This window comes from Balaenoptera ricei, chromosome 3 (assembly GCF_028023285.1).
Source record: "Balaenoptera ricei isolate mBalRic1 chromosome 3, mBalRic1.hap2, whole genome shotgun sequence".
In the NCBI taxonomy this organism is placed as follows: Eukaryota; Metazoa; Chordata; class Mammalia; order Artiodactyla; family Balaenopteridae; genus Balaenoptera; species Balaenoptera ricei.
In genome coordinates this window covers 50074684-50101169 of record NC_082641.1, presented here as the reverse complement: position 1 = coordinate 50101169, position 26486 = coordinate 50074684, and the positions used below count along the sequence as shown (strand labels likewise).

The 26486-nt window shown below is 39.4% G+C and overlaps 1 protein-coding gene across 3 annotated transcripts in view; it reads right to left on the bottom strand.

Annotated features, from left to right (window-relative positions):
- Positions 1–26486, bottom strand: part of IPO11 (importin 11) — a 487981-nt gene that overhangs the window by 34187 nt on the left and 427308 nt on the right. Inside the window, exon 32 of one of the 3 annotated variants that reach the window (XM_059916452.1) lies at positions 9500–9547. The exons of the other annotated variants lie outside the window; for them this stretch is intronic. The gene's annotated coding sequence lies outside the window, so the exon portion shown is untranslated. Of the gene's footprint in view, positions 1–9499; positions 9548–26486 lie in introns of those variants that run through there. 3 annotated transcript variants of the gene reach the window in all.

Here is a 26486-nt window from a genome sequence, read left to right as displayed (position 1 = left end):
TTTCTTACCAAGTTCTAAAATCCCTAATTACACTGAAAAGAAATCCCCCAACATAAAAGAAAGCAATATTGTTTTTACTAATTGGTCTGAAAAGTATAAATATAGTTCATTGGTTTCTAATGCATGGGAGGAAAAGGAAGTAAGAGTAGCATCTTATTACTACCACCATCACACAAAAGGAGAGTTGCAATAAGACAAAGTTTGGCACAAGTTCAGATAGATAGATAAAGAATGTTTGTTCTACGGTATATCATTAATGCCCCCCCCCCAATGCTACGATTCACTAACACTTGCTCAAGTAATCTTTTTGCAGCATTAGCGTCATCAAATTCAATAAATGACTCCAAGTCATAGGTTGTCATATTCCTTGGTGTATTAATGCTTGTGGTTCTGTTACTTTAGAGGGATCTGATATTAAAAGTAAGAAGGAAAAATGAGCAGAGGGACCTTGTGCCACCCACAGCAGATATCTGAAGCTCCTTAATATTAAAAGATATTTATCAAATATATTGCCAGTAGGTTTAGAAAGATACCTATGTAAATATGCTATCCTTGGTCTAAAAGTATTTCTCATGTATATGAGATCATTTTTATAAATGACACTTGGAGTGGCCTAAAAATATTTCCTCTCTGCCTCCCATATTTATTCAATTCAGAAATCCCAACAAATCTTTATTCTTTTCAACCTTGCAACATTAATATTGACATGAAAAGACATGATGATATTTCTGCTTCATGCTTCAGTCCTAAGAAATTGTTCTAGAGTTGTACAAACTTTCCTTATCTTGTTACTTTTGTGACTTTAAATGGCATCAGGTAAGGAATGCCAAGGTCAATTCAACCTTGTAGCTTTTAGAGAGATGTGCCTGCCCCAAACTATAGAAAATCCACTGTTAAGAAAAGTAGTGCCATTCTCTAAGGCAAAAATGAATGGTTATCAAATTAAAGAGAGGGAAGAAAACAAAAAGGATTCAAGAAGAGGCTTTTTTAATGAAATCAAATCTAAAGTATTGGGCTTCCCTGGTGGCGCAGTGGTTGAGAACCTGCCTGCCGATGCAGGGGATGCGGGTTCGAGCCCTGCTCTGGGAGGATCCCACATGCCACGGAGCAACTGGGCCCGTGAGCCACAGCTACTGAGCCTGCGCGTCTGGAGCCTGTGCTCCGCAACAAGAGAGGGCACGACAGTGAGAGGCCCGCGCACCGCGATGAAGAGTGGCCCCCACTTGCCACAACTAGAGAAAGCCCTCGCACAGAAACGAAGACCCAACACAGCCAAGAATGAATAAATAAATAAATAATAATTAAAAAAAAAAAATCTAAAGTATTAAATTTGTCCCCAGAATTTTTCTTTATTATTTCTTTGAGTCTAAGATAAGAACAATTTTAAGAAGCCATTATCAATACAGTAACAATTTTTGAGAAGGTAGAAATCGGTACTTTTAATTGTAAGATGCATTCTGTTTTCAGAGGAAATATGCGAGGAAAAAACATAACTAAGAAGAAATATGTTACTTGTCAGACTTTGTCTTCCCTGGCTGTGGTCAGTTTCAGGCACTGATGCATCCAACGTGCTCACTCAGCTGCTTGCTGCGTTTGGTAGCTCTTAGAATCTCACATCCTTACCTCAAAGTCTGAGGTGCCCAGGGGGCTGTGTGATTCCTTCCTCCAAGTTCTTGCACTGTTCTCTCTAAATGTGCCCCCACAGTTTCTCCGTGTGACATAGAAGCCAGTTCTGAATTCCAGCACAGTTGACTAAGGCCCACTGACAACCTTGCCTTCCTCCTCTCTTGTGTGATCTCAGCTGCTGCCTGAGAAGCTTGCAAGCATGGTCTTGACCAGCAACATCAGTATTAGCCAGGAACTTGCTAGAAATGCAAATTCTCACTACACCCCCTCAACACCACCCCAGACCTACTGAATCAGAAACTCTGAAGGTGAGGTTAGAACAAGCCTTCCAGGTGATTCTGATGTAGTCCCCAAATTTGAAAACCACTGGTGTAAATCATTTTGATATTTCCCAGAGTTTTGCTATCAAATGGGATAGTCCCTCTGTTAAATATAATAAATAGGCTAGTATATACTAGCAATAGTAGCTAACACTTATTGAGAGATTGCTCTAAGCCAGGTACTGCTCTAAGCTCTTTATAAGTTTTAAACTCATTTAGTCCTCACAAGAACCTGGTGAGATAGGTACTGTTACAATTACTCCCATTTACACTTTGAAAACTGAAGCAAAGATGTTCCGTTGTCCGAGGAACCACAGACACTAAATAGAGGGACAGAATTCAAGCACCGGTATCTTCTCTGAAGACTGGGCTCTCATCTACTTTGCTGAGCAGCCTCTGACCGCCCATACATCTCAGAGTTACATCAAAGATTCCCATAAAGGGCACAGGGCACTAGAACAGTAAGGAACTTTCACACAGAAAAATTGAACCCTTGAGACAAAAATGTGAGGTAGGTATTAATGGCCCAATTTCTGAAATGAATAAAAATAAGAGAAATCTCATTAACACTAATCTGAACTTTGTTGATTTGTAATTAATAATAATTTGGTTATATTATCTCTGAAAGGTAATGAATGTAAAGTAATATTTTTCCTTATGAATTTTCAGACTTCTGCTCACAGATAAGAACACCTGATTTAAATTCAATCACATTTTGCAAACCAAGGACCCAAAAGATGGACGTTCCCTTCTTCGTGTCTTTGGTCCTAAAAGACAAAATAAACCTTGAAATGTCTGCTATTCACCCTACATCGAACACTCTCAGTCAAAAGAAGTAATATTAGAAGTGACTATCTATAAGGAAGAGATCAGGAGAAACCACCTGAAGACCCCACTTCCGGTGAACTGGTATCCGGGTCCTCTTGGAGGTGGGTGGTCAGGGAGAAGCTGTCTGGGCACAAAGCTGACAGTGCTATCTCAGTTAAAACTCTGTATGACATTGGAAGCAAACTCTGATGACACCGGTACCAAGGGAAAGCTGCCCCTCATTTCTGCATGGAATTAAGCGTAGGGCCCAAGGAACACAACAGTGGAGACCCGACAGGGTACCACAGCCCTGAGCAGAGGGAACAGGTTGCCTGGTAGATGCAACCACGCCCTGTAGGAGACAGTGATCCCCAGGGCAAGTGGGTCCTCTGGGGCTCATTCTGGCAGCGCAATCAACGGCAGACATCTGAGCGGCAGGCGTCGAAGAGAGTGCCAAAGGAAGAAAAGGCGGTTACCATTCTGAGCTGGCTGACTACATCAGTTCCTGAGGAAAACGGACCCACCCTGGCAACTCCTAGGAAAAAAAGTGATGAGGGGAAGGGGGTACTTAACAGGTTCAAAAAGACCTGCACTAGCAAGAAAAGCTATGACTCAGGAAATTTCAAGTTATATGTTTATATTGAACTATTACATTGCTTCTCTAAGTCATGTCACACCCTTTTTGGAAGAATTTGGTTTTTAATCATTCAATAGTGATCTCAAAATAATTGTGACCTTTAACTTTCAGATTAGTGGTTGTTGAATTTTTGTTATAACCTGTAAAGTATAACATTATCCTTAAACTTGTCTACTTGATCTGATTTTATATCTGTGTTATAAAATTATCTCTATTCTGAAATATTTTGTTACACTTCCTAAAAAGTAAAAAGGACATTGAGATGTTTGACCATGACCCATTTTCCGTTCCCCATCATGTTGAATTATTCACTGAGCGTGCTCCATATGCTTCAACACCTTACTCTACTCCTGAAAAAACTATGAACCATTTAAAACAAAGAAAAGATGTTAATTGGTAATACACTTGACACATAAGAGACTTGTCAAGGAAATTCTAGGACCTTTAAAAAAAACTGTTTCATTTATTTCATAACACAAAAAAATCAATTTTAATGACTGGAAAAAGCAAAATGAAACAGTACAAGATATGTTGTATTAGAATTATTATTTTGTGGCAAAGGGCCATGGAAATTAATTCTAGCATGACGTTTTTCTTTTCACATCCTCTGACCAAGCAAGAAAGTTCGACTTCTATGGAGTTTCAAGTTATATTTCAAAAATTATATTTCCTATGTCATTTGCCATTATATAGAAATAATTCCAAAGGATACTGCCTAAATAAGATAGCTTAGATCACACAGAAGCTTCTCTTCTTCAAGAGAGGTTAGCTTCTGAAATGTTGGTCTAATTAAATCTATAGATTTGTATCTTCAAGTTAGGAGTTTTAAGTGTTCAGTTCCCAGATGCATTTTCTGAAAGTAAGAGCACAAACTAGTCCTTTGGAATATTAAAGCCGGTCATATCCTTCTCCTCCTTGGTGATATATAATCTGTTGTCTTTTTCACCCCCAAATTGACCAGTTTCATCTACACTGAAAATCTGTTGAAGCCAGTATGAAGAGAACTCCTTACAACCTTTGACGGGTATACTAATTAACTCCCATTAGTTTAAGGTGGTACAGAACAGAATGGGGTTTTAACCCAACAAGCCTGTTCTGTACAGAAACCAGCTTTCCATCAGCAGCTCTTTCCTGTGCTATGTTTTCAGTTCCCAGACAGTCTCAGAGCCCTGACATTCAGCTGACAGTCAGGAGGAACTCTGCCAGCACCTCATGTGCCGTCAGGACCAGGCAGCTACCGTGAAGTCTGCAGTCCCTTCACGTGCACTCAGACTCCACTTGTGTTTTACATACTGCCTCAGGGTTCATCCCAGCTTCCAATTTTCATTTTCTATAATCTAGCCACACACACATTTTTAGGGCTACAAGATCACTTGCCCTTGTCTCTTTTTGAAGGACATGGCTCTTTTTCCATGTTGCTGGAATCAGTCTTTGCCCTTCTGAATTGCTCTCACGGTTAAAGAATTCATCCCATAGGCCTCACAACATGCATCATTTCTTATCACACACAATTTTAAAAATTATCTCTACTTTAGTTTCTGTCATAATCCTAACCTTAATACCAGGGCTTTTCACACTCTAACAACGGTTGCACTTATTGGGCAGGAGGGAGTTCACGCTTGAACTCACCTCAAAACATTGTTCAAACAAAGCAAGTCATCAGGGCGAAAAAATGCAATGACCATGAATAACTAAAACTGCGATTTGTTGACGACTGGCAGAGCTTTTTCCCTGGCACATAGCTTTGTTCACATCCATGGAAGTCACTGAGTAGAAAATAATTACATTATAACAGCTAAGAGTGTGCAGAGTTATTACTGTGTGCTAGGTGCTGTGCCATGGACTTTACCTGCATTACCTCTTTTGAAATTCACCATCATCCTAAAGGCCAGGTACTGTCAGTATTTTACAAAGCTGGAAACTGAGACATAAAATAGTTGTTAACATTCCTAAGCCACACATCTAGGGCAAACATTTGATTTGAACCCAAGTGTCCGAATCCAGTCTGCAGGCTCTAAATCTCTATAGACCAATACAACTCAAATCATGCAAGGGTTTTATTTTTAGGGAAAAAAAATCATTGTTTTGCCCTCATTACCAAATAAAACTCCAAATTCTCAAAATACATAGTTTCAATATTACAAAAATACTATGCATTTAATACAGCCATTAACATAAATCATCTCATTTGATAATGAAATATATAATGCAAAAATCCATATAGCAAAATTTTCAGTTTTAACTCATGGAAAATAATTAGAGGCTATAACTTGGAAAAAACTTTACAACTTTTTATGACATTCACATTAAGATGAGAATGCAATCACAAAAAAAATTACAGTAGATCAGAAAATGCATGGATTGGATATTTGTGTATTATATTTTACTAAAGAAATGAGTCAACATAATGAAAACATGAAGGCTAAATAAATAGAAATCTATTTCAAAGGAAAACTTTTAAATATATGTATAAAACTAAAAAATATTTAGTCTTTTATGTGTATGCAAAAATTTTTATGAGAAAGACTATCTTTAAAATATCATATGTCAATTATATCTCAATAAAACTGGGGGGAACACAGGCCATCTTAAGAATCTTTTAAGAGGCAATAATTAAGAATTTAGTAGGAAAAACTCATGACAGCACCTACATGTTTCCCTAACCCAAGCTTCAAACCTGTTCAGTAAGTATGTTATAATCCTGCCTGTATTTGTACCCATGTGCATGGTCAGAGAGAATACTTCTGTCTACAGAGTCAGAAGTGCTAGCCATTTGTCTCTACTCCTAGCTACTGTGCAAATCGTTTCTGAAAACATCCTACATGTGGACAGCAGGCCCTTGTTTAAAAACCAGTGACATGGAAGCCACTGTTTTCAAGACAGTTTATCTTTAGACTCTTCTTAAGGACTGTTAAGAGTTCTTCCCTACTTTTAGCTGAAATTTACTTCCCTATCCATAGCTGAAACATCCACCTATCTATCCTTGCTCTGCCCCTGGGAACAGCAGAGTTAAGCTTCTGCGTGGAAAAGAACTACTGTGTAGTGATGAGATGAAATATAGCCTGATGTGTAAAAATGCCTCCCCAGCAGGGTGGACCTTACACAGCCCTTGGGGAGAACAGCATGGAGACATAATCATCGTTACATGGTTGGCTCTGAATTTCTTTCTCAGGGGAACTGCCACATCCCATGTGACTTGGGTGGAAATGTCAGCAGAATCTTACCTCCCCTCCCACAGGAACTAGCACATAACCCAAGCTGGTTAATCAAAATATTCTGTCACCCTGGATCGCAAGATCTTTTGGTGTAAAGATATTGGGGAGGGAGGGAGGGAGCCTCTCCCATTCTGAGACTGGAAGCTTGTTTGAGGATGGCGCTGTGCAGCCCAAATCTGAATGCAGCACAACAGGAACCTGACTCGATTATTTGAAATTCTGGATGCCGTCATCCTTTGGACTTTCTGATGAAATGAAACAAAAATACCCTTTTTAAGTTAGTTTAAGTTAGTAGTTTCAATCACCTTCAACCAGAAGAATTTTGGCAAATATATCCGAAGGGTACAAATTTCACTTTGTCCACAAGTTTTCCGAGCATTGACTCTAACCAGACGAGAAAGGCTAGAGCATAGAGAAATTAGAAGTTGAGTGACTGGCTCAGTAGAAAATTAGAAAGGTGAAAACTGAAAAACTGTACCCTGGACCTACTTAATTTATGCAGAAACTTCCCTGTATGATAGGATTTCTAGAGTGCTAAGAGGAGCCATTATGCAATAGAAAAAAGATCCTGTGTTAATGATCCGTGACATTCCAAAGTCCCTTTCCAAATGACAGGGGCTTTCATTACAGAAGTGGAGATGAGACGTTAATAACTCTGGCAAGCTCAAGTGGGAGGAGGATGGGAATCACAAAAATATTAAGAAAAGGATTACCATCAAAATGCCTGGGCATCAGAGGAGACACAAGTGACAGTCCCTATCCATGTCTTGTTTTTCCTGAGAACAACCCTGCCATCACAACCCAACTCTCTGGAGCAGGCAAAGAGGACCCCCGCCTGCAGCTTATCTCTGCAAGAGAATTTATTTCTGGCTAATGCCACAGTGTTGATTTTAAATGCCCATGAAAATTTCTGTAAAAGTTTTCAGGAGAAATGTCATACCCCCAAATATTTCACTTGTTAGTCCCAGAAAATTGCACTATACTATTTAATAAACATAATACTATCCACTGATAATAATTAAATATAAACTATAGGCAACTAAAAATATGTTTCACCCAAATGCAATGTCTCACCTAGTCCTATCTGCCTCATTATACCTTTATTCTTCCCCTATGGTTCTGCATATTTGCTGTGTGTGTCTTTCATCAGTACAGCTAGAAAGTAAACTACTAAATATATGCTGGGAATAAACTGCCTTCTATCTCTCAGATACTTCCATTTCCCTTCTCACCTTCTGTGCTGAAAAGTCACTTCTACAAATATTCTCCACAAAGGGTAGCAAAGAATTGAAATGACATTTCACTAACTGTGAATCAGCATCTCTTCTCATTGGAAGAGCCTAAGCTCTTCAGAAATATGACATAAGTGCTATCATATATGGAAAAATATAAGACTTTAGAAAGTGGTGGTCCAGAGTGTGGGAAATACCAGTGACATCCTCCCTTTACTTACTGATCTGCCACTGAAGGCTTTAGTGGGTTTTCAAATGGAGAAAGTCCTTGCACAAGTCTGAATATAATATGGCCTTGCTAATAGTAAAAAAGTATCCTCGGGCATTTGAGAGGATTTCCAAAGCCATCAGCCCAATGTCTATCCTCCTGAAGATTCTACACTTAAGGAAGTAGTTTGAGCCAGTCTGTTTAAAAAAAAAAAAAAAGGAATTATAGGTTGATTATGTTATAATCTTTGAATGAATATAGGACTTGATTAAAAGAATTATTGAGCACCACAGGCTGCAGGCACCACGCAGGCAATGAGGATACTGAAGTGAGGGACCAAGAAAGGTCCGCCTCCCAACACAGCATACATTCTTGCAGCGGTAACCTTCAGACATTAAACAACATGCACAGGGAGTTACAGGAACGTAAACCTAGATAAAGGGATCGGGAAGGCCTCGCTGAAAAAGTAATAGTTGAGCAAAGCTTGAAGGACTAGGGATTAACTAGCTGAGCGGGAGCAGGGAGGGCATTCCTGACAGAAGGAAAAGCAGTGTAAAGACCCCTAAGGGGAAGGAGGAACTGGTCATTCAAGGAAATGAGACGAAAGCATGGAGCGTAGGAGGCATGGGGGCAGGGGTTCAGGATATGGTGAGGTAAATATGGCTTTGAAGGTCATGTTAAAGTTTTTTTTTTAACATCCCCAAACTAAACTCTACTAAATCTGTCCTACCTGTAGATTCCTCCATCTCAATGAATGGCAACTCTACCCTTTTGACTCCTCTCTTTCTTTCATACCCACCCTACACTGAATTTATCAGCAAAACTTATTCATTCTATTTTCAAAATATATCTTTACTGGACCACTTCTCATCATTTTTACTATACCATTCTGGCCCAAGCCAGCATCTAGCCACCTCTCTCCTAGATTATTGCAATAGCCATGAAACGGTCTTCCTATTTCTCCCTTTGACCCCAGGAGCGATCCTTTTAAAACATGAGTTTTAAAGGCTCCCTATCTCATTCAGAGTGAATATCAAAGTGTATACTATGGCCTATAAGGGCCTACATGGTCTGATTTTCTGTTCAGTCTCTGACTTATCTCCCATTACTCTCATTCTCATTCTGTATGCCCCAGACCCACTATCCCATCTTTCCTTGAAGGGCAGACATGTTTCCCTCTCATGGCCTTTTCATTTGCTATTCCCTCTGCCCATATTCTCTCTCTTCAAATATCCACATGGCTCACACCCTCACCTACTTTGTGTCTTTGTTCAAATGCTGTCCCCTCAGTGAGGCTTTCCCTAACTATCCTATTTAAAATTGCAACCCATCCTTTCCCTATCTTTTACCTGGTTCTTATTTATCCCTAATACATCACAGCAAATACTTGTACTTATTTACTTTGTTCCACACACACACACATACCAGAATGCAGGCTCCATAAGGACAGGAATTTCTGTCAGTTGTATTCACTGTGGTATCCCAGGGGCCTGGAATATTTGCTGGGGACAGAGTAAGCACTCAATAAATATTTGCTAAATGAAGGTCTTCATCCTACGAGCAATAACAAGCCACGGAAAAGCTTTTAAACATGAAGAGTCATGACCAGATAGAAATTTTAAGTATCTCCAGCTGCCCTAAAAAAAAATATTGGGGGAGAAGGAGATGGGGGTGGGGTGGGCAAAAGTGGATGCCTGGGAGAAATCTAGCTCATCTTCATTCTAAGAAGAGTTACTACAGTGAATTGAAGAAGTGAGGCTTACCAGCCTTGGTAATGACTCAGTGTGGTAGCTGCTCTCCAAGATGCCCCCCACCCCTTCACCCAATGATCCACACCACCCAGTATTCACATCTTTGTGTTGTTGCCTCCCACGCTGAAGAGAGACTGGCTCTGAGAGACCAACTATGACAGAGTAATGTTGCCTGACTTCCAAGACCAGGTTACAAAAGGCCTTGCAACTTCCACCATGGGGTTTTGTAATACTCACTCTCAGAATTCTGAGCCACTGTGTAAGAAGTCTTGCTACATCAAGACCACCATGCTAGAGACCACATGAGGAGACCACATGGAGAAACCCTGAGACTACATAAAGAGAAAGATATCCTACCAGCCCCAAGCTGTTCCAGGTCCCAGCCATTTGAGTGGTCCTGGCTAAGACCCCGAAACCCTAGGAACAGAGATGTGCTTTCCCACTGTGCCACATCTAAATTTCTGACCCTCAAAATCAAAACAGAAGTTTAAGCCACTACACTTGGGATAGTGTGCTAAGCAGCAGGAGATAAACAGAACACTCAGTAAAGAGGACTCCTTGTACAATGAGATTTCACCAGCCAGGCATAGGTTCAGGGTTTACTAGCTTGAAGGACAGAATACCTCAAGGTGCCTTCTGTGTTTAAGAGCTTAGGTAGGATGAGTAAAATGGATCGTTTTAATAAAAGAAAAATGCAGCTATTTCCAGGCAGCTCTTAATCTAAACCATCAAAAATTCACCTGCCTGATTTTTCTCCAGATTTTTATTGCACCTATGCCCTTCAAGAAGCTGACAATTTGCTTGATTAACTGAGGGAACTGGATTACCATGACACCTTCCTCTTCCAACTCTCCAGAGAAACTTAGAACATAAACTGGAATCAATATGCTCTCCTCTCAAGGACAACAAGTTAATTCTTTGCTCTGAAGTTCATCAAAGAACTAATTGGAACTGTTATTTCAGGGATATTTGATGCCTGAACTCTTTATGCTTTTCTATACAAATCAAAGACTAGATTGTAATACCAGAGACCTTGAATTGTAAATGGAAATATTAGCAAATTAAGTCCCCTTTTAAAATCATGAACATGGTGTATACAATATACAGCTTAAAGTAAATGCCAAAAATACTAGTAAAATTTCATCAAAGAGTGAAGACAGAAAGAAAGCAAAAGAGCTCTACAAGTTCTTATAACAAGTTCTTGAATAGAATCAAAACATAGTTCCTCTAGAAGCACCAATTAATATGGCATCTTGGAAAGCCCATGTATCTACAATAAATCCTACCTGCAACAAACTTATGCCAGATTGTCATCCTGCCCCTGCTCTTAGCCCTATGAAATAAGAAATGTGTCAAGTTTCTCAAAAGCCTAAACTTGAGCTACCTTAACTCCCTCAAGGAACATCAACACAAACACATGTATAGTCCATATCTCGCTTTGATTACTATGGACTCTCAAAGATCATCCTAGGCCTTTGACGGTATAAGGGTGCTTGGGCTATTGGTGAAAGCCCGTGACAGAGATAGGGCAATATTAAGAGGTCAGAAACCCAAAGGCTCCCCATCACCTACAGAATAAAGTTCTATTTTTTTAGTAAGACACACGAAGCCCTCCATGAGCTCAGCCTTGCTTACATCTCCAACACAATTTCTTGTTATAACTTCTCTAATCATCACCATCCTTACCCTGCCTTCTATAGTGTGCACACAAACACACACACACACTATCTTGCAGGAGTACTGAACTAGTTGCAGCTCCCTGGATGGACTGTCCTGCTTCAGATCTCCCCAACTTTGTTCACAGCCCTCTCCCTGTTTAGCATGTCCTTTCCCCTTTTATAAGACTCAGTTTAAACATCAATCTTCTCTGAAACTCTTCCTCTTCTCCTCCCCAGGCAGACTCTGGCCATTCTCTGCTTTGAGCTCTCAGAAGGCCCCATATATCATTCTATCTTTTTGTATCTCTACTCCTACTTAACTGATCCATTTGGGAGAGCAAATAACCTTATTTGATTATTTCTAAGTCCGAACCCCCTAAAACATAGGCCTGGTCTCATATATAGAAAGAATGGAAGGAAGAGCAATGTACCCTCCAAATAAAAGGAAAAGATTTGTGAATTTTAGCTTTCAGTGACAGTGCTATTTGACCTTGTTCTTGTACATAATAAATTGTTTTCATTTTCCTGTCATCAACATCACTATTTTTTTTTTTTTTTAGAAAGCACAAGAAATCTGTTTTAATAATGGACTTTTAAAAACAACAAGGACCTACTGTAAAGCACAGGGAACTATATTAAATATCTTGTAATAACTTATAATGGAAAAGAATCTAAAAAAGAATATATATATACATATATATATATATATATCTGAATTACTTTGCTGTATACCTGAATCATTGTAATTCAACTATACTTAAATTTAAAAACTTTTTAATACATAAAAATTTTTAAAAAGAAAAAAAATGGACTTTCAATATTTAGATGTGAACTAAACTTGATACTTAGTAATGTTCTAGCCCAGCTGAGAGTGATAGGGCAATCTGAACTGGTCTCCTTAAAATGAATTTATGTCTCTACCATATTAGAAATTGTGATTTCTCAAGTATTTGCTTCTTGGGCTGAATTTTAACTAACATCAAAGAGATTAATGAGGTAATCATTTAAATATGGAACATCACTTTTTAAATGAGGGCAATCTAAAGTGCTGCCACGAGTTATCCTCACATCATAACATGACATTTATTAGACATAATTTTGATTGACATGTCAATAAAACCATGTCACAGAAATTTGGGGCCACAGAAATACCCAGTCTATTTTACAAAAACTCCCACAAAACTGCAAAAGAGACAACCTACAGAAAAGTAACTAACCACTGTGCATGATTCTGTTCATCATGTATTCTATAACAACACAGAATTCTGCTCCCTGATACTCTGTGGTTACAGGTACTTACATAGTATTTTATTGAGAAAGTGTCCTTGAATTATTAAGAATCTTTAAGGTGATCAGAACATCTGAAAGGGATTAGTAACCAAAAATGCCAGTCTGATGAGTAAGTAAAGACAGGTCAGGATGCACATTTAGTAAAGAGAAATGGATGACAAAGTTATTCACCTATATTTCTGGAAACAAAACTGAGGCTAAAAATAGAGAGCCCCAGAGGGTGAGGTAATACTTGCTTATGACTGGCTTTTAGTCTTTATCCATCTTAGGCAGTGACTATTATCCCAGCTCCATGGGGATTCTAAAAATTTGAACATTTATAAAAGATTTACTCCTGGGTGGAAAATGCCATAAAATGGTGAATCCCACAGAGTTTTTCAAAGTAATAGTATGATATTCAACTTTCAGCTCAGTCTTTAAATACTGCATATGACAGCCACCATATAAAAATTATAGTCAATATTATAATCTATTCAATTCTTTCTATAACAGGTCTCTTATTTTGATGGACACACCACCTTGAAGAAATGAATGAGGCAGAAAATAAAGTTTTCCACTGATAACAATTGGAGACCTTTGTCATTTCAGAGAACCCCTATCCCATAAAGGCCAAATTAAATAGAGACTGAGCAAAAGCAGTATCTGGGAATTATGGAACAGATCTTCGGGGAATAGAACTCAGTTTTCTCTGATTATCTCAAAAATGTCTTTTGGTATGATTTGCTTGAATCAGAATCCCAGCAAAATTCACACACTGCATTTGGTTGATATGTTTTACAAGTCTCTTTAAATCTATAATATCTCCCCCTCTCTTTTTTTTTTTTTCCCCCCCATGACATTTATTTGCTGAAGATTCTAGATTTAGCTGATTGTTCCATCATGGTGTTAGTTAAGATGGGGCTCTACCCCTCATATTTCCTATAAACTGGTGGTTAGAGATTTACCTAGATTCAGATTCAAATTTGGGGGCAAGAATATTTTAAAGGTTATGCTGTGAGTCACATCAAGAGGCACATAACATCTGCCTTTCCCACTTTTGGCAATACTAAGCTTGATCAGAGGTCAGGTGATGCCAGCCTGAACCATTCATAAGGTAACCCATTAACATTTTACCTAATGACTTTAGCATTTCACTTGCCTAGATCCATTATTTCATTAGGGGTTGAATATGGGATTATTCAAATCTTTCATTTCTCTGTTTTTATTTTCTACTATTTATTTTTTTTAAAAAAGAAAAAAGAAAAGAAAAGTCCTTTCAGAACTGAAAAATAGCCCTAAACCTTAGGAGTTAGCCTGACACTCACAGCTAGACCTCAAGGGTCTCCTACTGGACATAAACAATCTCACAGAATGGCAAGTCACTTTCTGACTTTGAAGAAATGAGATGAAAAACAAGACCACTTCATAATGTTGTTTTGTCACAGCTAAAAACAAGGTCACTGTGCACATGATAAAAATATTAAACACACTCTTTTTGTAGATAATATGAATGGTTTTACAGCTTTAGCCTTTCTCTAGCCTGCCCTACAGAATTTATTAAATTCCCTCATGCCATTCTTTAGGATTCTTTAAAATACCCAATCATAAAATTATCCTCCCTTCCAATCCAGAGCAAAGCCCCTCTTCATTGAACCACCCCCAACATCATCTAACAACAGCCCAAATCCTGTAATATGTCCTTTCTAACACCCTCTGAGATGCCCCACAGTTCCCTGTTTCTTTCTCTGCAACAAGTAATAAACCTGACTTGCTGAGCTCCAGGTATGTTCTTGGTGGTCTATCATTTGAGGTGAGAGGGTGAGGGGGGTGCAGCAGAAGGACATTTACATCTATATGGTTATCATGAAATACAGTCTATACAGGAAAGATAGGATACATTCAATTCTTTCCCTTTAATTATCATTCTTCAGAAGGATGAGTTGTGGTCTGGCAACCTACAAAGGTAACCAACATGGTATACATTTTCCTTTTCAAAGTATCATTATGAATTCACGGATTTTTTCTTATTTCTATCTATAGCAGTCTTTTTCTTTAATGGTGCTATGAGTTCCTGGGTGGGGACACGGTCCAGGATCTTGAAGCTCATGTCCTGTTTCAGGGGCCCACTGCAGTGCTGGCACACGAAGCTCACCTCCACGGTGCTGCTGTATGTCTTAGACCATCCATCCCTCAGAACCTGGAGTCCACCATCCTGGTCTGGTCCACCACGGGGGCACCATAGCCTTGGGTCTGCCCAGAGCAAGGCCTCCAGGGCCATTACGAAGTCCTCAGCTACTCCCTGGTCACTAGGGGGAGGACTTCTGTCCAAGCCGGACGTGATGCCATGACATATGGCAGTCATATTTTTATGCTCAAATATTCCCATCTTTGACCAGTAGGAGCCCTTTAAGATTGACTCTTGTGTCCTATTATAGGCATGACTCAAGAAATCTTTGATAGCTTATACTTTCAGGCACAGGTAAATATCCTAGATTTACTTCCTGCCTAAGACAAGTGTATTGGTTTGGGTTCTCCAGAGAACAGAGTCAATAGGAGATAGATAGATAGATAGGTAGATAGACAGATAGACAGATAGATAGATAGAGAAATTTACTCTAAGGAATTGATTCATGCAGTACAGAGGGTGAGAAGTCCAAGATCTGCAGTCAACAAACTGGAGACCCAGGAGAACCGATGGTATAGTTCTAGTCCAAGACCATAAGCTTGAAAGCTTGGAAAGCCAATGGTGTAAGTTTCAGCCTGAGCCCAAGTCCAAAAGCAGAGGAAGACTGATGTCCCAGCTTGAAGATAGTCAGGCAGAAAGAGAGAAAGCATTCCCTTACTCAGGCTTTTTATTCTACTCATGCCTTCAACCAATTAGATGAGGCCTCCCACACGGAGGAAGATAATCTACTTTCTCAGTCTACTGATTCAAGTGTTAATTCCACCCAGAGACATCTTCACAGTCACACGCAAGAATAATGTTTAAGCAAATATCTAGGCACCCCATGGCCCAGTCAAGTTGACACATAAAATCAACCAGCAGAACAATTCAGCCAGTTTTCCATAATATTCACTTTAAGCAAAAAATGAGAGTGGTGATATCTCGTCTAGACATAAGCTTTGTACTGTACCGAGGGACAGTCAGATCTGTATATGAACACCATTGGCAGTTTTAGTTACCATACTTTTATAAGAATGTAGAGGCAAGGCAGGGTTTGTGGGGAAAGCCATGAAAAATGATTAAAGAAATAGAAAATCTGTCCAAAGAAGGAATACTAAGGAACTTGCCTAAAAAAGAGAAAACTAAAGAAGGATTTTATTTCCGTCCTTAAATAAGAAAGGTTTTTCCAAAGGGTGGTGTTGGGCAGTCAGCACCATGTTATGAAATCCTCTGCTAGAGAAAACAGGTTAAAGCAAGGGATATTTGGCTACACCTAGAGAATGTCAAAATCACTCAGTCTTAGGTCTAGAAGTGACCTTTTCAGGTCTAGAAGTGACCTTTTCAGGTCTAGAAACTAGCTCTAGATGATTCAGAAATTTACTTAAATGCTCAGACCATTGGCCATCTAAAGGTACTTTTGGGAATGTAATTCTCTATTGCTTAATTCAAATAGATCCTCTCCACCTGACACTATGGAAAGTAGCTAAGCCTCTCTAATCCATCCCAAAAGGCTACACCGCAAGGACGTTTATGGCTGCCTCTAAACAGAGAGGAGAGAGACCCCGGGTGTGGCCATTGCTCTCTACATGGGAGGCAGGTCAGCGGCTCCAGAGACCACTCTGAGGGTAGAAATGAGCAATGAGCTCCTCCAGGGGCTAAAGAGCCCAAGAGGAGTCTCCCCCATGTTCTTCCCCTACAAAGCTTTGGTCCTCCTTCATACAACTTGTAGAGGCCATTATTATTCCCAGGGGTGAGAACAGGAGCAAAACTAGGGGGCTTGGTAATTGTGGATACTGTGAACACTCCACAGACCAGAATAAACAGGTCCCTGTTTAATCTAAAGTCAAATTAGGCAGACTAGATATCAACACGAGGACAGTGCTTCTCACAGGAAATAGCCCTGGGATTTTTAGTCATCCCAGAAGAGAAAGCTATGAGCAGGACACTTAGAATAATTCCTCTCCTCTAATTTAGTAGGTGGGACTTGGCAGTTGGATGACTGGAGGAAAAAGCGCTGACAAGAATAACTATTCAAAAGGAGGATTTCCTCAAGAAAGGTTGACTCAAGGTCATCAGTATAACTGTGCTTTCATGAGCTAAGAGAGCAGGATGAGGGAATTTCACAAAGAACACACCAAGGAAATGTAGCCAAGGAAATAACTCCAACAGCCTGAATTAAGCTATCAATATTTTTTCTCATATTCTTCTAAGCCCAGAAGCTACTTTCTATTTCTACATTTTTCCCCTTTTTGACTGACAACTGACAAGAAAGGACAGCAAGGTAAAAGTTGACTGTTCCACTAATAAATTTTTTGACTACACTTCACAAAGCCCAGATTAGATGGAAAAATACCTGTATAGATGGTCCCTGACTTAAGATGGTTTGACTTACAATTTTTTTACTTTATGATAGTGTGAAAGAAGTACACATTCAGTACCCACTGTACTTCAAATTTTGAATTTTGATCTTTTCCTGGGCTAGCAACACGCAGTATGATACTCTCTCCTGATGCTGGGCAGGGGCAGCTCCCAGTCAGCCATGTGATCACAGCCAATACACTTACAACCATCCTGCACATACACAACATTTCTGGGTTTCACTTTCAGTACAATAGTCAATAAATTACATGAGATATTCAAACTTCATTATAAAATAGGCTTTGTGTTAGATGATCTTGCCCAACTGTATTCTAATGTAAGTGTTCTGAGCATGTTTAAGGAAGGCTAGGCTAAGCTATGATGTCCAGTAGGTTAGGCATATTAAATGCATTTTCAATTTAAGATATTTTCCATTTATGATGGGTTTATCAGGACATAACCCCATCATAAATCAAGGAAGACATGTATAGTCAATTTCTCTCCACAGTCATCTGTTGCTTCCATTATGTATGTATAGATGTTCAATAAGAAGAAAATAGGTCTGGTTCAAATGCATTTTCTCATTTCATAACCAACATGGTGCCAAATGGTACTATTTTTCATTGGGACTCTGTGTCAATATATCTAAGTTACCACAAATCCTTTTGATACAATGGTTACTCAGAGACTGATTTAGGCAAAATCTTGAATCCAACCCTTGCATCCTTTATCTCCATTCTTATCCTTTAGAAAATGTTTGACAAAGAGGAAAGCCCTGGAAGATGTTTTCAGGTTTTCAAGTACCTGTTTACAGTGTGCTGAATGGTGTTCCCACCCCACATAGACACAAAAAAGTATATGTTCATACCCTAATCTCTAGAACTTTGAAAATTACCTTATATGACAAAAAGAGTGATTATTACCTTATGTGGCAAACGATGTGCTTAAGTAAAAGAACTTAAAAGGAGGACCTCTCTGGGTGATCCAGATGGGTCCTAAATGTAGTCATATGTACCCTTATAAGATAGAGGTAGAAGGAGTATAAGAACAGATACATAGAGGAGAGACCCTCTCACAGAGGAGAGGGAGGAGAAGGCAATGTGAAAGCAGAGACAAAGATTGGGGTGATGCAGCTACAAGTCAAAGAATGTCAAGGCATGCCAGCAGCCACCAGAAGTAGAAGAGGCAAGGAACGAATTCTCCTCTAGAGCCTCAGGAGGGAGCCTGGCCCTCCTGATGATTTTATTTGGGACTTCTGGCCTCCAGAACTGTGAGGAAATAAATTTCTATTGCCTTAAACCATTACATCGGTGGTAATTTGTCACAGCAGCCACAGGAAATTAAGACACTTTCCAATTCACATTGTCCTCTTTGGAAAAGCCCATGATAAAGGACTAGGCCTAAGTTGCATGTTTCTACTAGGTAACCAAGACCTCCTACTATAACTAGTGGGATCAGAAGTAGACATTGACCCAGAGCCAACAGACTAGCATGAGCTATGGCTGCCCCTCTCAAGAATCTGAACTGAGACATAAACACCACTGTAAGACCATGTTGGTCATCACTGCTGTAATGTAACGTCGATTTGAGGCCAGAGTCGGTACCATGGCAAGCCAAAGACACTTGCAAGCTAAAGTTACAGGAGAGCTAAGGTGCTGTTCTCAGTAATCTGGGAAAATGGAAAATAAGAGCTGAGAAAAAAGAATCAAATACTCACTTCATACTTCACAGAGAAACTAAATGCAATCAGATAAGAATGATATTTTCCCACCATCAAACTAATCCTGAATCTGTGCCCACACATTCTGGGTTTGTTTTTTCCCCCATTACAGAGAAGTTATCTATCCTCATTGTCTCCATTGCCTTGCCTCCAATTTTCTGTTCCACCCAATGCAATGAGGATTTTGCCCCCATTGCTTCATTGATATAACTCATTAAAGTTTCAAATGACCACAAAGCCCTCAGCTTACTTGACCTTTCAGCAGCATTTGACACAGTTGACACTTCTTGAAACAATTTTTTACAGTTTTATGCCGTGAGGTTTCCTCCGACTTTCTCCAGTCTCTTTCCTTATCTCCTTTGCTGGCTTTTCTTCCACCAGACCTTTCATCACTGTCACGCCTCCAGGATTCTGCCTTTGATTCTCTTCTGATCTCAATATTCTCTTTCAAGTTAGTCTCCTTCAATCCCTTGGCTTTAAACAAAGTAAACACGTTGTGACAACTCAATTCTGCATCAGCAGTCTTTATTTGTGCCTGAACTTGACACTCAAGTATCCAACCACCTATGTGACATCTCCCTATGGCTGTCTAAAAATTATCTCACCCTTAACATGGCCTAAAGAATGTTTGATCCCTCAGTCCACATCATCTTAGACGGATAGAGACTTATTCGCCTGCCTCTTTTCAACAAAGGCACCAACATCCACTGAGTTGCTCAGGTCAAAAATCCTACAAGTCATCCTCAATTCCTCTCCTTCCTTCATATTCCATATCTAATCCATCAGCAAGTCCCATGAGCTCTATCTCCAAAATTTATCCTGACTCTGACCACCCCTCACCAATTCTTTACCACCACCTCATCATCATTTCTCAGTAAATTTCTGCAATAATCTTTTAACTATGGTCAGTTCTACAAATAGCAGCAGGATCAGTTATTGCTATACTGCTTATCACTCTTTGATGAATTTCCACTGCATCCAGGTAAAACTACAAATTTCTCACCGAAGTCTAAAAGGCCCTCTACGATCTGTCCTCTGCCTACTCCTTTGACATTATGTCCCTTATTTCTCTCCTCAATTCTTTCATTTGAACCACACCAGCCTTATCCCATCCCCATGCATTTAAAGTTCAGTTTTGTTTCAGGGACTTTGTACTTCCTGTTTCTTCTAGTTGGAAGTGTCTTCCCCAGATCTTCACATGCCTGACTCCCTCTCATAACTCAAATGTCACCTCCTCAGAAAGGCCTTTCCTGACCACCTCAGCAAAAGAACCTCCTGCCCCATTACTGTCTATCACATTTCCCTGTTTTATTTTCTTCACGGCATTTATCAGTAAATGAATTAATTCTATTAATATATTTGCATGTTTACTGTTCAAATTGTCCCACTGTAACATCAGCTCCTTGAGGAAATGACTTTGAATTTTTCGCTTATGTGTCCCCAAGTACCTGGCGTATAGCAGCTACTTAGTAAATATTTACTGACTTACCAACTCTAGAACCCTCTGAGAATCCTTTAATCCCAATCCTCCTTAAGTTTTGTGGTACATTATTTCCTGTCCTTCAGTATATGACACTAATTGTTACATTCTTAATTAAATAACCTTCTTTAATTTGTGCTAGTCTGAGCTTCTCCCCTTTGTAGCCAGAGACTTAATAAAATTGTTGAAATGATGCTGTATCCTGGATTTGGACATCAATTAAACATCCCTAATAGTAAGGCTGAGAATGCGGGGTACAAAACAATGTTCAATGCCAGCAGCTCCTCTGTCTATGCTGACCCTTATTTTTCTGATGCATGCTTAAAATATGACTTCCAAAGCCTATCTGAGGGGCTAAGAATGATATCTCCATAGATTATACCCTGCTTCTTACCACTATACACTTCTCCCCGGAGGAAAAATGAAAACTTATATATGTTTAAGTTATTTCCTAACTTGCCAAGAACACTGAACATAAACCAGGTTTAAGACTCTATCTAAGCACTACCTATAAGGCAGCATGAAAATAGCGCCAGCCTCGGAGTCAGAAACCTGAACTCCAGTTCTGGGCTGCCCCTACTTAGTTCAGTAAGATTGGCAAGGGACTTAGCTCTTTTCTTCTCAATAAAATAAGGAGGTTGGACCAGTTGACCACAACGCTCTCTGTGATTATTATCCAGTTATGTACTTGCTTCTTTTTTTTTGGTTCTATTTTTAAAGCTTTTTTTCCCTCTCACTTTCCTAAGAGAATTACGGCTCTGCAAAAGCATCGGGCTAAGTTTCATTTGCAGTGCACCTCTGATCACACAGACATGCGCTCCCCCAGCAGAGAAATGTGTGATCATTGATTTGCACCTTGCTGGTTGCATACATGCAATGGCAAGTGGGAGTTTTATTGGGTTCACGGAGAGCGGTCATTCTTTTCCTTTTAGCGCAAGGGTGGTTTTGTTTGCTTGTTTGGTTTGATGAAGAAACACATTTATTCAAGGGCTCAGTTATGAAGAGTAATGGGGCTCCACGCAACTAAACTGTGTGCAGTGAAATTCAAACTGCAAGCTATAAACCCACACACACTTAGGCTGCAAGCCAACTTCTCACCAGAGGGTTTCAAAGGTGAGGTGAAAGGAGGACTGCAAATGCCAGACTGTGTACATCTTCAGCAACAAATACGTGTTTGAACTGATCTTATGATGACTGCAGGTTAAACTGAAGACCTCTGCAAGTGAATCTCTGGATATCAAGCCTTCTTGGGCAGATAGTTAAGCTAGTTTTCATTTTCTTTGACCTCTTTCTGTATTTTTCCAGGCTTCCCATGAAATGGGGAAAAGGGGTTGGTAGGGAGTAAGATAGCTCATAGTAGGCCACTCTCTCCCTGCACTGAGACTTGAGCACAGCCTCTGGCAAGTGCCCACATCTTGATTTATAATACCATTCTCCAAGGAAGAGAACTAGGGCTTTTTGGAGAAATGACTGATTCTCGGACTGAGGCAGGAAATATACAAGATGAGCCTGGAGCTTCTTGTAGCACCAGAAGTAAGGAAGTGCTAAAAAAACAAAAAAAATAATTAAAAACTAAAATGATGGGAGTATGTCAACAGGACACAGGAGTCACATGAAAGAGTTTCCAATGGCCAAACCTGGAACAATTTGAACAATAAAATAAAGGAGTATTGACTTATGACCCCAAATATGAAATAATATCCATGAGTCCATATTGATATGAATAAATGATTGAATAAATAAGTAAATGGGGGAGAGCAGACAAATCTCCCATGCAGGATCCCAAAGCTCCCCACTTCTTAGTTGATGGCTGCTTATAGTATCTTCCTTCCAAAAAGTATGGGAAAGGAAAAAAAGAGTAATTCTGCAATGAAGAAACCTGGCAAATACACACTATCGTAGCCAGGTGGTCAAGGTTCACACCAACAGGGATAAGTCACGGTGATAGCATGTGATGAGAATGGCACTTTATCTCTGTGGTCTTTCTCCCCAAAATCTAAAACCCCAGTGTAATCATGAGAAGCAAACCAGACCAAGCCCAACTCAGATACATTCTTCAAAATAACTGTCAAGGTCATCAAAAATAAGGAAAGTCTGAGAATCTATCACAACCAAGAGAAGCTTAAGGACACATGACAACTAAATGTCCAGTGGTATCCTGGATGGGATCCTAGAGCAGAAAAAGGACATCAGGGGGAAAGAGGAAATCCAAATAAAGTATGGACATCAGTTTGTGAAAAAGTATCAATATTGGTTCATTAACTGTGATAAATATACTATACTAATATAAGATGTTAATAATAGAGAAAATTGGATATGGGGTATACAAGAACTCTTTTTTTATATAAATTTATTTATTTTATCTTTTTATTTTTATTTTTGGCTGTGTTGGGTCTTTGCTGCTGCATGCGGGCTTCCTCTAGTTGTGGCGAGTGGGGGCTACTCTTCATTGTGGTGTGTGGGCTTCCCATTGCAGTGGCTTCTCTTGTTGCGGAACACAGGCTCTAGGTGTACGGGCTTCAGTAGTTGTGGCACGTAGGCTCAGTAGTTGTGGCTCACAGACTCTAGAGCACAGGCTCAGTAGTTGTGGTGCACAGGCTTAGTTGCTCCACGGCACGTGGGATCTTCCCGGACCAGGGCTCAAACCCATGTCCCCTGCATTGGCAGGCAGATTCTTAACCACTGAGCCACCAGGGAAGCCCAAGAACTCTTTACTATCTCTGCAATTTTTCTGTCTATCGAAAATGATTCTAAAATTAACTGCTTATTTTTAGGGAAAAAAACCCTGCCAGTTCCAATTAAGTTCAAGAGAATAAATGTATAGAACTACTTCTTTGACAATGACTTCTCTCACATCTGCTATCCTGGTTACCAAATACCTGAAAGTTACTTTCTTGCCACTTCCAATAATTCTTTCTCTCTCACTCTCTAGCATATTGCATTTCGAGAATGTGGGTTTTTTTCTTAAGCCTGAACTTTTCTCTCCTCTCCTTTATTGCTGAAATTTTAAAACCACACAATTTGCTCTAGTAGTAATGTGATTCCATTAGTAAAATCTGACAGCAATTTAAGTGTCTGTCAACATTAATTCTCAGGTTCTTCTCATAGCCATTTACAAAGATTCCTCCACTTCAGCTCCTGATTGATTTTTCAGTTTGTTCCCTCCACCAGTAGTTCAAATTCTCTCTCTCTCTCTTTTTTTTTTTTTTTTTTTTTTTTGCCTCATGGCATATGGGACCTTAGTTCCCCGACCAGGGATCGAACCTGTGCCCCCTGCTTTGGAGGCATGGAGTCTTAACCACTGGACCGCCAGGGAAGTCCCCAGATTTTTTCTTGGCTCTCCTTAAACATTATGAAGCGCTGAAGTCTTTTATTTCTTCAAATTGCCATGAGTAGAAAAGTCAGTTCTCAATAATAAACATGGCTTGTGTGATTAAGGAGTTCCCTTGCTGGAAAAAGGTACTGATAAAACCATCTTTTGGTGAGAATGGAGGGAAGTGAAGACCTGGCATTTGTCTTTTCTTAATCATTCAATCCTTGACATTTAGCGTATTTTTTGAAACCCCTCTAGGACTAGTTTAAGATTATCCTCTATTATTTGCTAACTTTGGAGAAGAGTGACAATTAAGTTCATATTACAAATTATCCATACAAAGTTCTATTTCATAAAACTTCCCCCTAAACTATACCTCTACAAGGAGAAAATTTTCACACATATGGTATATAAGCATGCATGAGAACAAGGAAAGGTACATGTTAATAAATATTGGTAACTGTTCATACAGTATGAACTGAGCAGCAGATCAAATCCCCATTTCCCTTCAACATCTCCCAACAAGCCTGAGGTAATACCACCTAATGAAATCTTCACCATTAGAATCATTTCTTTAGTTTAAATGATTTTTCCAACCTGGGATTCCTGATCCTCCTGGGGTCACAGAGCTTTTTTAATATCAAAACTCTCTTTGTATGTCACATGTTTATCTGAAATATGTATGCACAGCTAAAACATCAAGTTTCTTTGCTCGTGATTGTAGTCATATCAACTCAGGGAGCTGATACTTACATCAAGCTAAATGAAAGTTTTAATTATAAGGAAAATATATCCTTGATTATATTTGTTTGGTAGACAAAATTCTTAAAAAAAAATTGGGGTGAAGGGAAAAAAATTGTAAGAGAGATTGTTGGTGAAAGAAAGATTGGGAAACACTGAGCTATAGTCTTTAAAGATGGACTTTGGCCTCGAGAAAGCCCCTACAAATGCATAGAATTGGGGAACTGAAGCAGAGCCCCTCAGGTCTCCTCTAAGCTTCTCCTATGAGCACTGATTTAATAGACTGATGGGTTACTACTTTAGCAAGGGCAGAGGAAGGATTGGATCCAAAAAAGACACTTGTCCAGTTCAAGCCCAAACATCTGGAAAACCAATATGGCGATCCATGCATGCAGATGGAAAGGAAATGGGGAGGAATGAGACATCAGAAGGCCAGGGTGAGGGCAGCACCAGGGTAGACTCAGGGCATTGTGACTCCTGGAACAAATACCTAGTACAGGAGAGTTGAAATAAGGTAAATAAGGTAGGGAGATGTTAAGAAGAAACTAAGTACCAATTTGTTTGCGTGAATTTGGTACAGTGAAAAACAGCTTCTCCATACACACATTAAATCACCTCTAAACACATTTAAATCTTCACAAGCTTAACCATGCTTCTGTTTTGTTCTAAAATGTTAGCGATTTCAGTCAAATGAGTCTTACCATTCTATACCTACCTCTTGCCTGGGAAAAGCTTTGGAATCATACATTTAACCAAAATGCCCGATTAAGTTCACTGGGTTGGAATAAGAAGCATGAAACCCAGAATTATTAAAAAAATCCTCAACAGAGAAATCAAAAATCTTAGAATTCAACTCTGTGGAGGCTTTATCTAGCTTTTCAAGCACAGTCTGAATGCTAGGTTTTCTTCTTATTCTAAGTTTTACTAAATTACTGTAATTCATAATCCTCTATAGAAAAATAGTTGCTTAAGGCTTACGCCACAACAAAGTAGAATTTATCTACTCTCTCCTTCTCAGAGTGCCTTGCTCACCCCCTTTGCTACCTGTCAACATTGGATTCATCTTTGGGTCCAACATGAATCCTACACAGAAAAGTATAGACAACAGAAAAACGGTAGCCTCAGCTAGAAATTTCCTTTCCTCCTATAATGTCTCAGAAACTATGTGTATCACTGATTTGATATTTACAAATCAAATATTCCTTGAGCCCCTAATATGTGCACAGAACTGCCAGAGATTTCCTTAGAAAGTCATAGTGCATTTTCCCAAGGTAAATGTTCTAGAAGTTCTAGAATGAAACCTATACAGTTTGGTGTACCCCAGTGCTTTTAAACTTGATTTTGCAACCCTGGGTATCAACCAATCATGAATATCACACAAAAACACTTGTCTTCTGCAATGCTTTTTAACTTGACTTTGGAACCCTGCCTACAATATGTGGTAAGCTTATGTTTTACTGATATTGATATATATAGTTATAAGTCCTGTATCATCAAACTCCAAGCCACACTAAAAGTCTTTAACGCAAAGGGCTTCTCTAAGCCTGAGGTCAAGCACCAGGCCTTGCTCACTGTTGTTTTACCCAGTACCTAGCAAGTGCTAGGTACATAGCAGGAACTCACTGAGTAGGACTGGAGTAAAGGGAGGGGGTGGAGAGAGCAACATAGAAAATAAGTAGCACTTATCAGGGGATTGTTATGTCAAATGCTGAGCTGGGAGTGTCACATGGATTAGTTTATTTAATCCTTGCAGCAAGTTATTGTGATCCCCATTTTATAGAAGAGAAAACAGACTCAGAAAGGTTAAGTAATCTTTCCAAAGCTCACACAACTAAGGACTATTGGAGTCAGGACATTTCTGTTTTACATATTGGAGCTTTGGAATACTTCATTTGAAAAATGCTTCTGCTGCTTTGAAAACCAGAGTCTATATAGGAAATAGTCTAGTAAAAAAAGAAAGAACACTAAAATATTATTAAATTGGTTT